Source organism: Octodon degus, unplaced genomic scaffold, assembly GCF_000260255.1.
Source record: "Octodon degus isolate 3935 unplaced genomic scaffold, OctDeg1.0 scaffold00144, whole genome shotgun sequence".
In the NCBI taxonomy this organism is placed as follows: domain Eukaryota; kingdom Metazoa; phylum Chordata; class Mammalia; order Rodentia; family Octodontidae; genus Octodon; species Octodon degus.
Window position 1 is genome coordinate 1,352,445 of NW_004524720.1, and position 9,256 is coordinate 1,361,700.

General features: G+C 37.2%; 1 protein-coding gene across 1 annotated transcript in view; it reads left to right on the forward strand.

The window, feature by feature from the left end:
- Wac (WW domain containing adaptor with coiled-coil) overlaps positions 1-9,256 on the forward strand; it is a 79,628-nt gene that overhangs the window by 8,259 nt on the left and 62,113 nt on the right.

A 9,256-nucleotide genomic window follows, 5' to 3' on the forward strand; every position in this document is an offset into this window, starting at 1 on the left:
TTTTTTTTTTTGTGTGTGTGTGTGTGTGTGTGTGTGTGGCCAGCTCAGCCCACCAGGGGGCGGGGCTGGCTGGCACGTGGTGCTGGGGGATTGAACCGCGGTTCCTTTGTTTTTGCTAAGCTTGTTCTAAGTAGGTTTCTTTAGACCACTGAGCCCTATTGTTATTTCTTATGAAATTATTTAGAAGTGGAAATTAGTTATTTTCTCTGATACATCGTAGTGTTTGAACAATTCGCATTTAAAACATTAAAGCGGAACTATCTTAATCTTTTTCGTTTTTGTGGAATAATGTGCCACCAGAGTAGGTGATGGGGTTAATATTTTGTCCACTACTTATTCCTGTTGTCTAAAACAGTATCTTAACACCCTGTAGCATTTCAATGAATAAATGGATTTCAAAAGATACAAAGGTTATGATTTAATAGTAATGGAACTGTAATTTTATGGAATAGTGCTTCTCAGACTTGAATGTCTATACTGGTAACCTCGGGATTCCTAAAAATGCACAGTTTAGCAGGTCTGTGTAAGGCCAAAGAATCTGCCTTTTAACCATATCCTAGTTGATACCACACTGCGGGCTTCACAAGAGTAGCAGCTGTAGCACAGTACTGTCAGATACAGATAAAATCTATATGTACTTTTCTGGTGCCTTATTTTCTTTTTAATTTTTTTTTTTTTTTTTCGGAACCGGGGCTTGAACTCAAGTCCTTGCGCTTGCCAGGGCAGCGCTTATTCTACTGAGCCATCTCCCTGGCCCCTCCGGTGCCTTATTTTAAATAGTACCAATGAAACGAAGTATTAATGTATTTGATTTAGTCTAATATATTAAAAAACTCATTTTAACTATACATTGATACTTTTAAAACTTAAGATTTCGCATGCTTCCAGCATAGTTTTTAAAATCTGGGTGCTGGGGAGATAGTTCAGTAGAATAAGTGCTTGTCTGGCAAGCACAAGGGTCTGAATTCAATTCCCAGTTCTGCCAAAAAAAACCCAATAAAATAAAATCCATTGTGTAATTTGCATTTATAGGAATTTTCAGGGCATTTCATTTGGACTAGTTACATTTTGTGTTTATATTTGCACCATGTGATATTATGCCTGCTGAATCTAACAGTGCACTTGTGAAAACTGACCACCTTATTAGTCCAGTGTTGCATTTCTTTCTATGGGGTAGGCAGTACCAGGGATTGAAGGTGGGGCTTCAAGATTATGCAAATGCTTTTCCATTGCAGTGTATTTCTCAGCCCTAAAGAATTTATGTCCCTAATTTCTACAAAGTAAGATTGGAATTACTGCATGCTCATATATAGTGCTGCTTCTGCTAAAATTTGTCTTTGTTGATGCATGTTCATTTAAAAAAACAGGAAATTCGGAAAAAAAATTATCTGAAGCCTTATTTAATCACTAGGTTTCATAGTCATTTGGTAGTTATTTGGTACTAAAAAAATTATGAATTGCAGCATTTTTATAAAAATTGTGTCATGTTGTATTTTTTAACAAGCTTCTTTAGTGTTTACATAATGAATTCAGGAGATACAGGGTGTTGACAGTATTATCCAAGAGTATTACTAATATTTTCAGTTAATATTCAGGGAATGTACATAGCTACCTGTATCTTCAATGAGTAAATGCCTCTTCCATTTATGTAAATGTCTTTGTGTGCTTTAAGTCCAGGCTGTGATGTTTGTAGGTATGTCACTATAGGCATCTCTAATCTCTTGTTTTTGTGTCTTCCATTAAGATTGTTGTGGTTCATTGAAACTATGTAAAAGCACTTAAGTCCATGAGCTGTAACAGAATAAATCATTAGGTTTTCTGTTGTCTTCTAATTACTGTAAGATCTGGCAGCCTTTAGTCTCTAGTTGCTCCTTCCTTTAAAGTTTGAAAGGGAAATGCCATTAGTTCTTCAAATGACAGCAGCTGCAGGGATAGTCTCCAAGTACTAATGTACTATCCCATAACCAGGATGTTTCAATTCACAAGATTTTTCAGTGTAGATGACAAATATTTAAAAACTGCACAAGTGTAGAATATTGGTTCCCAAGTTTTCTGCCTCTTAGAATTATTTCAGATGCTTTCTACAGCTTATTTGACGCTGTTACCCTGAATCAGAGCAATAGTAGGAGACCTGGAAGATGAAATTTCTAAATAGACATTGGTTTAATTTAGATACTGTAACCTGGAAGTCTGGAGAGATTATACACAGGGTGGAAGGAACAGTGAGTTGGTTTTTGTTAGGACTAGGGACCATAAGAATGGTTATGCACTGATGTTTTCTTGAGTTTTAATATTCTTTGTCACCCCAAGTTTGTAGATAGTCTTATGGTTTGTCTGCATATTAAGTAGCTAACTTAATATCCAAGTAATACCCAGCAGGAGATTTCAGACTGTTCATAATAAATAGACAAGCACTAGACATAGTGCCATAAGGCAGGAGAATCAGTTTTGAGTTTTAAGGCCAGTCTCAACTACATAGCGAAACCTTGTCTCAAAAGGAAACAACAGATGGCCAAGCCAATGTTGAATACTGTGTTTTAGTAATTACTTGCAGCCATGGTTACCTTAGATTAGTGGTGGTGAACCTGTGACACTTGTGCTGCAGCAGGCTATTTGTAGCAATGAATGCTCTAAAAAGCTCACCATCACAGTCTTGTACAATACTGTCTTCACAGCCTTGGACAATACTGTCTTAGATACTGCAGTGGTCATCCCAATGAAGTGTCCTGTGGTAGCTCATTGGTAAACTTTATTTGATTGTTTGTTTGTTTTTTTCAGTTTAAGGAGTAGCGTTCACATTGACTTTAGGTGTTAGTGATGAATTTTATTAAACTCATTTTTAGGATTTGTGTGGTTGAAAAAACAATATAAAAGAGAGCATGACTTAACTAAACATCTTTTGCAAAATGATGTATTCTATCTGGGAATATACCTCAGTAACACAGCACCTTCCTGGTCATGAATTCGATTCCTGGTACCAAAAAAAGAACTACTCAGTTCTGGTAACCAAAAGAAAAACAGTGCTTGTAAAGTGTCTTCTAAGATATTTTGGCTAGGGTGAAGAGAAAACATAAGGTATTTGTCCTTTAATAACTGATTTTTGAAGAGTAACTGCAGAATCATCCACATTTATAGAGTATGTGCCCATTGATTTGAATAGATGGATTATAATGGGAAAGAACTGGGGAAATTGAAACAGGGTGACAGGCAGCATTCTCTGAAGCTTATAGCTCCTTTTAAGGTGACTTGGGATAGGTTTTTATTCCTACTCCTGAAACTCTTAATTAAAGCTCACATTCCAAACTTCACTTTCTAAAGCTTTTTTTTTTTTTTTTTTGGCGGAACCAGGGATTGAACTCAGGCCCTTGCACTTGCCAGGGAAGCGACTATTCCACTGAGCCATCTTCCCTGGGCCCAATTTTCCAGAACTTGAGTTTTATTTTTTTTATGTAATTATGAGAGTTCCTTTTTGTGTAACTGTTAAAATGGCAACATTGATTACTTTGAAAAAGTAGAGTACAATACATTGGCCCTCAAAATCTAATTTGATTTGGACCAAATCAAATTATTTAAACATGGAAATTTCTACTTTGTAGCTGCTTTGTTCATGTCACATAGGTTTTGGTGAGTTGAAGAGTGATACTTTAGCCTCCTGAGTGCTGGCATGGGCAGCCACCCTCAGCTACTGTAAATATTTTTCAGGGTCCTGGAATTGAATTCAGGGCATTACACATGCTAGACTAATATTCCATACTTGAAAGTAATGTATTTTCTGTTTAGTATGAAGATTTTGGTCAAATGCTTCAATAAATTAAATCATTAAAATAATATATTAATCTTTTACTTGATGTGCCATTTTCTCACAAGGGGGAAGTTTTGCAGTGTATTCAGTTCATTTTTAATTTTTGAAGTACTTCTTGCTTTTGTGCTAAGTTTTTGTGTAAAGATTCACAACTTCATTGTGGATAGTAATGAGACTTGTATTTAGAGAAATTTCTTTTTTTTGGTCATACCAGAGGGTTCTTTTGACTACATTAAAAAGTATCCTTAAATCTTTTTTCTTCTGAATGTGCATATTTCTAAATTGATTACCATTCATTTTTTCAAATAAGTCTAATATTGAACCTAGTTCTTGCTTGTAAGTAAATACCTGTGGATTTGGGCACTGCTAGTATTTTTTTCCATTTTCCTTATATCTAAAAAGTTATCTCCCTTTATAGATTAGACTTTTTGCATTACTTTTATAGGGCATTTCTAGTGGAGTCTGAAGTCACTTCATTAAGAGTCTTTGCATACCCTAATTCACTGCCACTCTGCCTTTTTTTTTTTTTTTTTTTTGCTACTGACTCTTCTACTGTTAGATATGATTTGTTTTTTTCTGTCTATCTCTTGATAAGTAGGTATTTGGGTGGTTTAATTTTTATTTTTTATCTAGTATAGGGTCTCACTATGTAGATCGGACTCGTAGTAGTGATCCTCCTGTTTAAGCCTCCCAAGTGCTAGGATTACAGGCAGGCAGCACCACTCCCAGTCTCAGTCACTGTCTCAGCCTGCCCCGGGGGTGGGACCTGGCCGGCATGGCTGGCATGGCTGGCATGGCAGGCATGGCAGGGGGGTATCGAACCTCCAGTCCCTGTGTCTGCCTAAGCAAGTGCTTTAATCCACTCAGCTGTTTGGCCAGTAGTTTGGGTGTTTGTTTTGTTTTGTTTTAGTGAAGGCATATGCTGTATTCTGGAGAGAATTTGGTTTGTTTTTCTATACACTATATTTAAATGTATGTTTTGATTTTTATCCACCTTTTTTTTCCACCTTTTTATGATTATGCAGATTAGTGAGTTTCACTTTGGTGTTTTCATACACGTGCTTAGCATACTTTGATAATTTTTACCCTTTATCACCCATTTGTCCTTGGAGAGGGTTCTAAATGTCTAATATATTTTGCTCATATCCAGCCCCCCTGTTACCTAAATTTTTTAGTATCATGTGGTTTCTTGAATCTGATTCCTCCAAAAGACTTGAGAAGTATAGTTATATTTTTGTTTTATCCATGTCATATATTCCTCAGGGTTTTGGCTTGGTCATTGGCTTTGGCAAATCTCTTGTGTTAGTTGTTTTTTTTTTTTTTTTTTAAACCAGGGATTGAACGCTTATTCCACTGAGCCATCTCCCTGGCCCCTGCATTAAGTTATTAGACCCTTGATACTTACTGTTTGTCTCATCATGTTTGACAATAAGAATGTAGATTGACCTCTGTCCAACAGAATGTATGGCTTAAACATTTGGTATCTTGAGCTGCTGTTTGTTGTGATAGCCACAATCACATGTACCTATTAAGTATTTGAATTGTAGCTAATACAACTAAGAAACTCGATTTTTAATGTTACTTAACTGTTATGAGACTTTTGTGATCGTTAATAATTTCTTAGTTACCAAGTCCACTGAAAAGCCTTTCAGTCCTTGTCCTTTGAAGTTATTGCTCTTCATAATTTTTTTTTAGTACGGGGTCTGCAGGGTCTCACTACACGGATTGGACTCTTAGCCTACAGTTTTCAGCCTCCCAAGCACTGGGATTATAGGCTTGCACCACCATACCCAGTTTCAATCTCAGTTTGCCCTGAGGGTGGGGCTAGGGCTGGCATGGTATGTCAGGTGTGGAATACCAGTCCCTTTCCTTAAGCAGGCACTTTAATCCACTGAGCTGTCTGGATGGCCCTCTCTTGATAGTTCATGCTGTTTTTCTACTTACAGTTTCATCTTTAAAAAAAGAAAATGTCATTTTTGAACCTTGTCTCATTTGCCTGCCACTCTGAAGAGTTAGCATTTCTAGAGGAGTTTGTCCTTGCTGCTTCTCATTTTTCAAACCCTACCTGGGTATAGCCAACCTCCAAAGCGTCTGCAGCTCTTTGATTTCAAGGCCCATGTGTCTTTTTCTATATTGAGTAGCCATCTTTATATTCCATAGATGATTGTCTCTGATCTGTTTCTAACTTTTAGTATATCCTATCCTGATAAGTTCTCCGAGAGTAGTCTGATTACTCTTCTTTCCTCCTCTCTTTAGGGAGATTCATTGTTTTTATGAATGACATACTACTACAGTGTCATCTTGATAGGTGCTACCATATTCCTTAGGTATTACTGTATGAAAGTTTTATGTAAATTACCATGTGCTAACCAATTGTGCCACTGGCGTTCCTGAATAAAAAAAAAAATAGACTGCAAATTTGAAGGTTGTTCCCTTTGCTGACTTTTTTTTTTTCCTTTGCTGACTTTTAAAGCCTGATACTATATAGGTCTTCATTTTGTTGTATTGACATAATTGTCCAAATGTGTTTTCCATCTATTCCTGGTGTTGTTTTTATCAGGGAAATCTTATCATCTGTTGCACAGAGAAAACATCAGAATGAAAGGAAAGCTTTTTTATTGTTCATGCTGAAAAAGAACAGATTTTCTGCCTATGGATTGAGCTTGAATTTTTGAGAAATGTGAAAATATTTTGGGTCATGTTGCTGTGAGTCCAAACTTAAATCAGTTTCTTTTATCTTTGCTCTAGTCCTATAGAACCACTCAGCCCAGTCCTAAAACATCTTTTTTGATAAACTTGTCTCTTGGTATATGTTTTTGTAGCCCGAACTGCCCTCTGTATTCCTGCCTGCCTTATGTCTTGTCAGTCCTCAGTGCAAGACCCCAGATTTAGCCAAGTGTGGTGGCACGTACCTATAATCCCAGCACTCAGGAGGCTGAGGCAGGATGCCATAAGTTTGAGGTCCACCTGGGCTATAAAGCTATTTCAGAGGCAGTCTGTCTCAAAACAGTAAAACAGGTTCAATCCTTGGCACCACATGCTGTGCTGGACCAGTGGACCCCCCACCCCAAGCTAAAACCATCTAGACCCTCCCTACATACACACACACACACACACACACACACACGCTAAGAGCACCAGGACCTGGCATGTAATCTCAGCACTGGGGAGGCTGAAAATAGGAGGATAACTGTGAGTCTGAGCTGCATAGTGAGACTCTGTACCAAATACATTTAAATGAATGAATGAATAAAACAAAAGCACCTTTTTGTGTGAAAGCTTGTTTGAACATGTCTCTATTATAACTCTTGTTCCATCCAATTGTATGCGTGGTTTCCTGAGAGCAGACATAGGTCATTTTTGTTTTTATAGCCTGGGTAGGTAGTTTATAGTATATGTTGAATTAAAGTCTTGTTTGACCTTCACAACTGGGTAAAATAATAGTAAACTTTAAAGAATTCATTGATTCCTATTTTTTTAAATTTCCAAGTGTTTTATGAATAAAATTGTGAGAAGTTACTATATAGAGTTCTTGTAGTGCTTGGATTGAAACTATCATGTACTATTTACGAAGGAAGCAAATAGTTTATTTAGACTTATTTGTACATAATTGATAATTTTAAGCTGTTACTAGCATTCTCTTAAGTAGTCTCACACATTCATATAAGTTGCTTTGTTTCAATTTTATAAAATATAAGTTGAATAAAGCAAGTTTTATAATCCTACAGCTCAAGCATTTTACCAGTTTTTATAATTTCTTTCCCAAATCATTTACCAAGCTTTTTTTTTTTTTAATGTATTTATTACAGAGTTTATAGGGTCTTGCTACACAGATCAGACTCAATGATCCTTCTGTTTTCAGCTTCCCAAGTGCTGGGATTACAGGAGTGCTCCACCGCACCCAGTCTCAATTGCCTTTTCAGGGTGCCCTGAGGGTGGGGCTGTTACAGCAGGCCAGGATCAAACTTTGGTCCCTGCGCTGTATCTGGCTGGCCCTCATCAAGTCGCCTTAAATTCACTTACAGAGCTGGGTGGCAGTGTATCCAGAGGCTAAGGCAGAAGGATCATTGCAAGTTTGAGACCAGCCTGAGCTGCAAAGTGAGTTCAAGGCTAACCTGAACTGCATAGCAAGACCATGTCTCAAAAAGACCAAAAAAAGGAGAAAAAAAAAAAATCATTAGCTGTGGAACTTTTATAGTTGCGTTTTTTTGTAGTGTATTAGACAGGGATATGGTTGTGTGTGTGGATGCAAGGTTACCTGCGTTCCAGATATAAATGTAATTATTACATATGCCTAGAAAAAACTTGTAATGCTGTTTCCTTTAAAATTGGGAGTCGCTCTTAATATTTTGAACTAGTGATTCACAGTGTTGTTTTACCAACTTAAAGTCCTTTTGTATCAGGAAAAAAGAATGCATCTGTTACATGGACATAACTTTAGTTCTTATGGATATTGACAGTAAAACTATTGACTTGAAAATAAACCCATTAGAATTTTGTAATTCAGTAGTGTCTCAGGTTTTTTGTTTGTTTGTCTGTTTCCTGAGACAGGTTTTCATTAGGTAGCACATGCTAACCTTGAACGAAGTGATTTTGCCTCAACCTCCTGAGTGCTAGTATTACAGGCATGTGCCACCATGTCTGGCCAGTGACTCAATAAAGTCTTTTGGAAATTAAAATTGTTTCTTACTTAAAGCAACAGGCCATCTGTTAGATCAATCTCAGTTTCACTTTAATCCTCTCTCTCTCTCTCCCCCTCTCCCCCTCTCTCCCTCTCCCCCCTTCCCCTTCCCTCCCCCCCTCCTCTCTGCTCACTTACTTTTCGACAATAACAATGTGAGTCAGCTACCTTCTTTCTATTTTTATTGGATTTGTTTTTAGTATTTAAGCCCATCCTCAGAATGGTTAAAAAATTAGCGTAATGTTTGACTACGTTATAGGGTTGAAGTGGTTAGGTATAATTGAGAATTGGTATCATTTTGGACTCCTTAGAGTCAGTGATATTTTGTGTAGACACCTTAATGGTGACTGCATTTGTACTACCTGTCTGGTATACAATGTTCACTTTTTTTTTTTTAACTATTAATTGACAACTCTAGTTTTTGGAGATCTTTTCAATGTTTTTTCTTAAGATGAGTGTTTTTAAGGGCCAGGGAGATATCACAGCTGCAAATGCAGGGTCTCGAATTTGATCCCCAGTACTTTTTTTTTCTTAATTTTTTGAGGGATCGAACTCAGGACCTTGTGCTTACCAGGCAAGCACTATTCCACTGAACTATTGACCCAGCCCAAGATTGTGTTTTCAAGAACTCATCTTTTGTTTAAAAAGCGTATACTTTTTGTGTGTGTGTGGTACTAGGGATCGAACTTGGGATCTTGTGCTTGCCAGGCAGGTGTGCTTGAATACATCTCCAGCCCAAAAAAGCATTAACTTTTTGTAGGTGGCAGAATGGT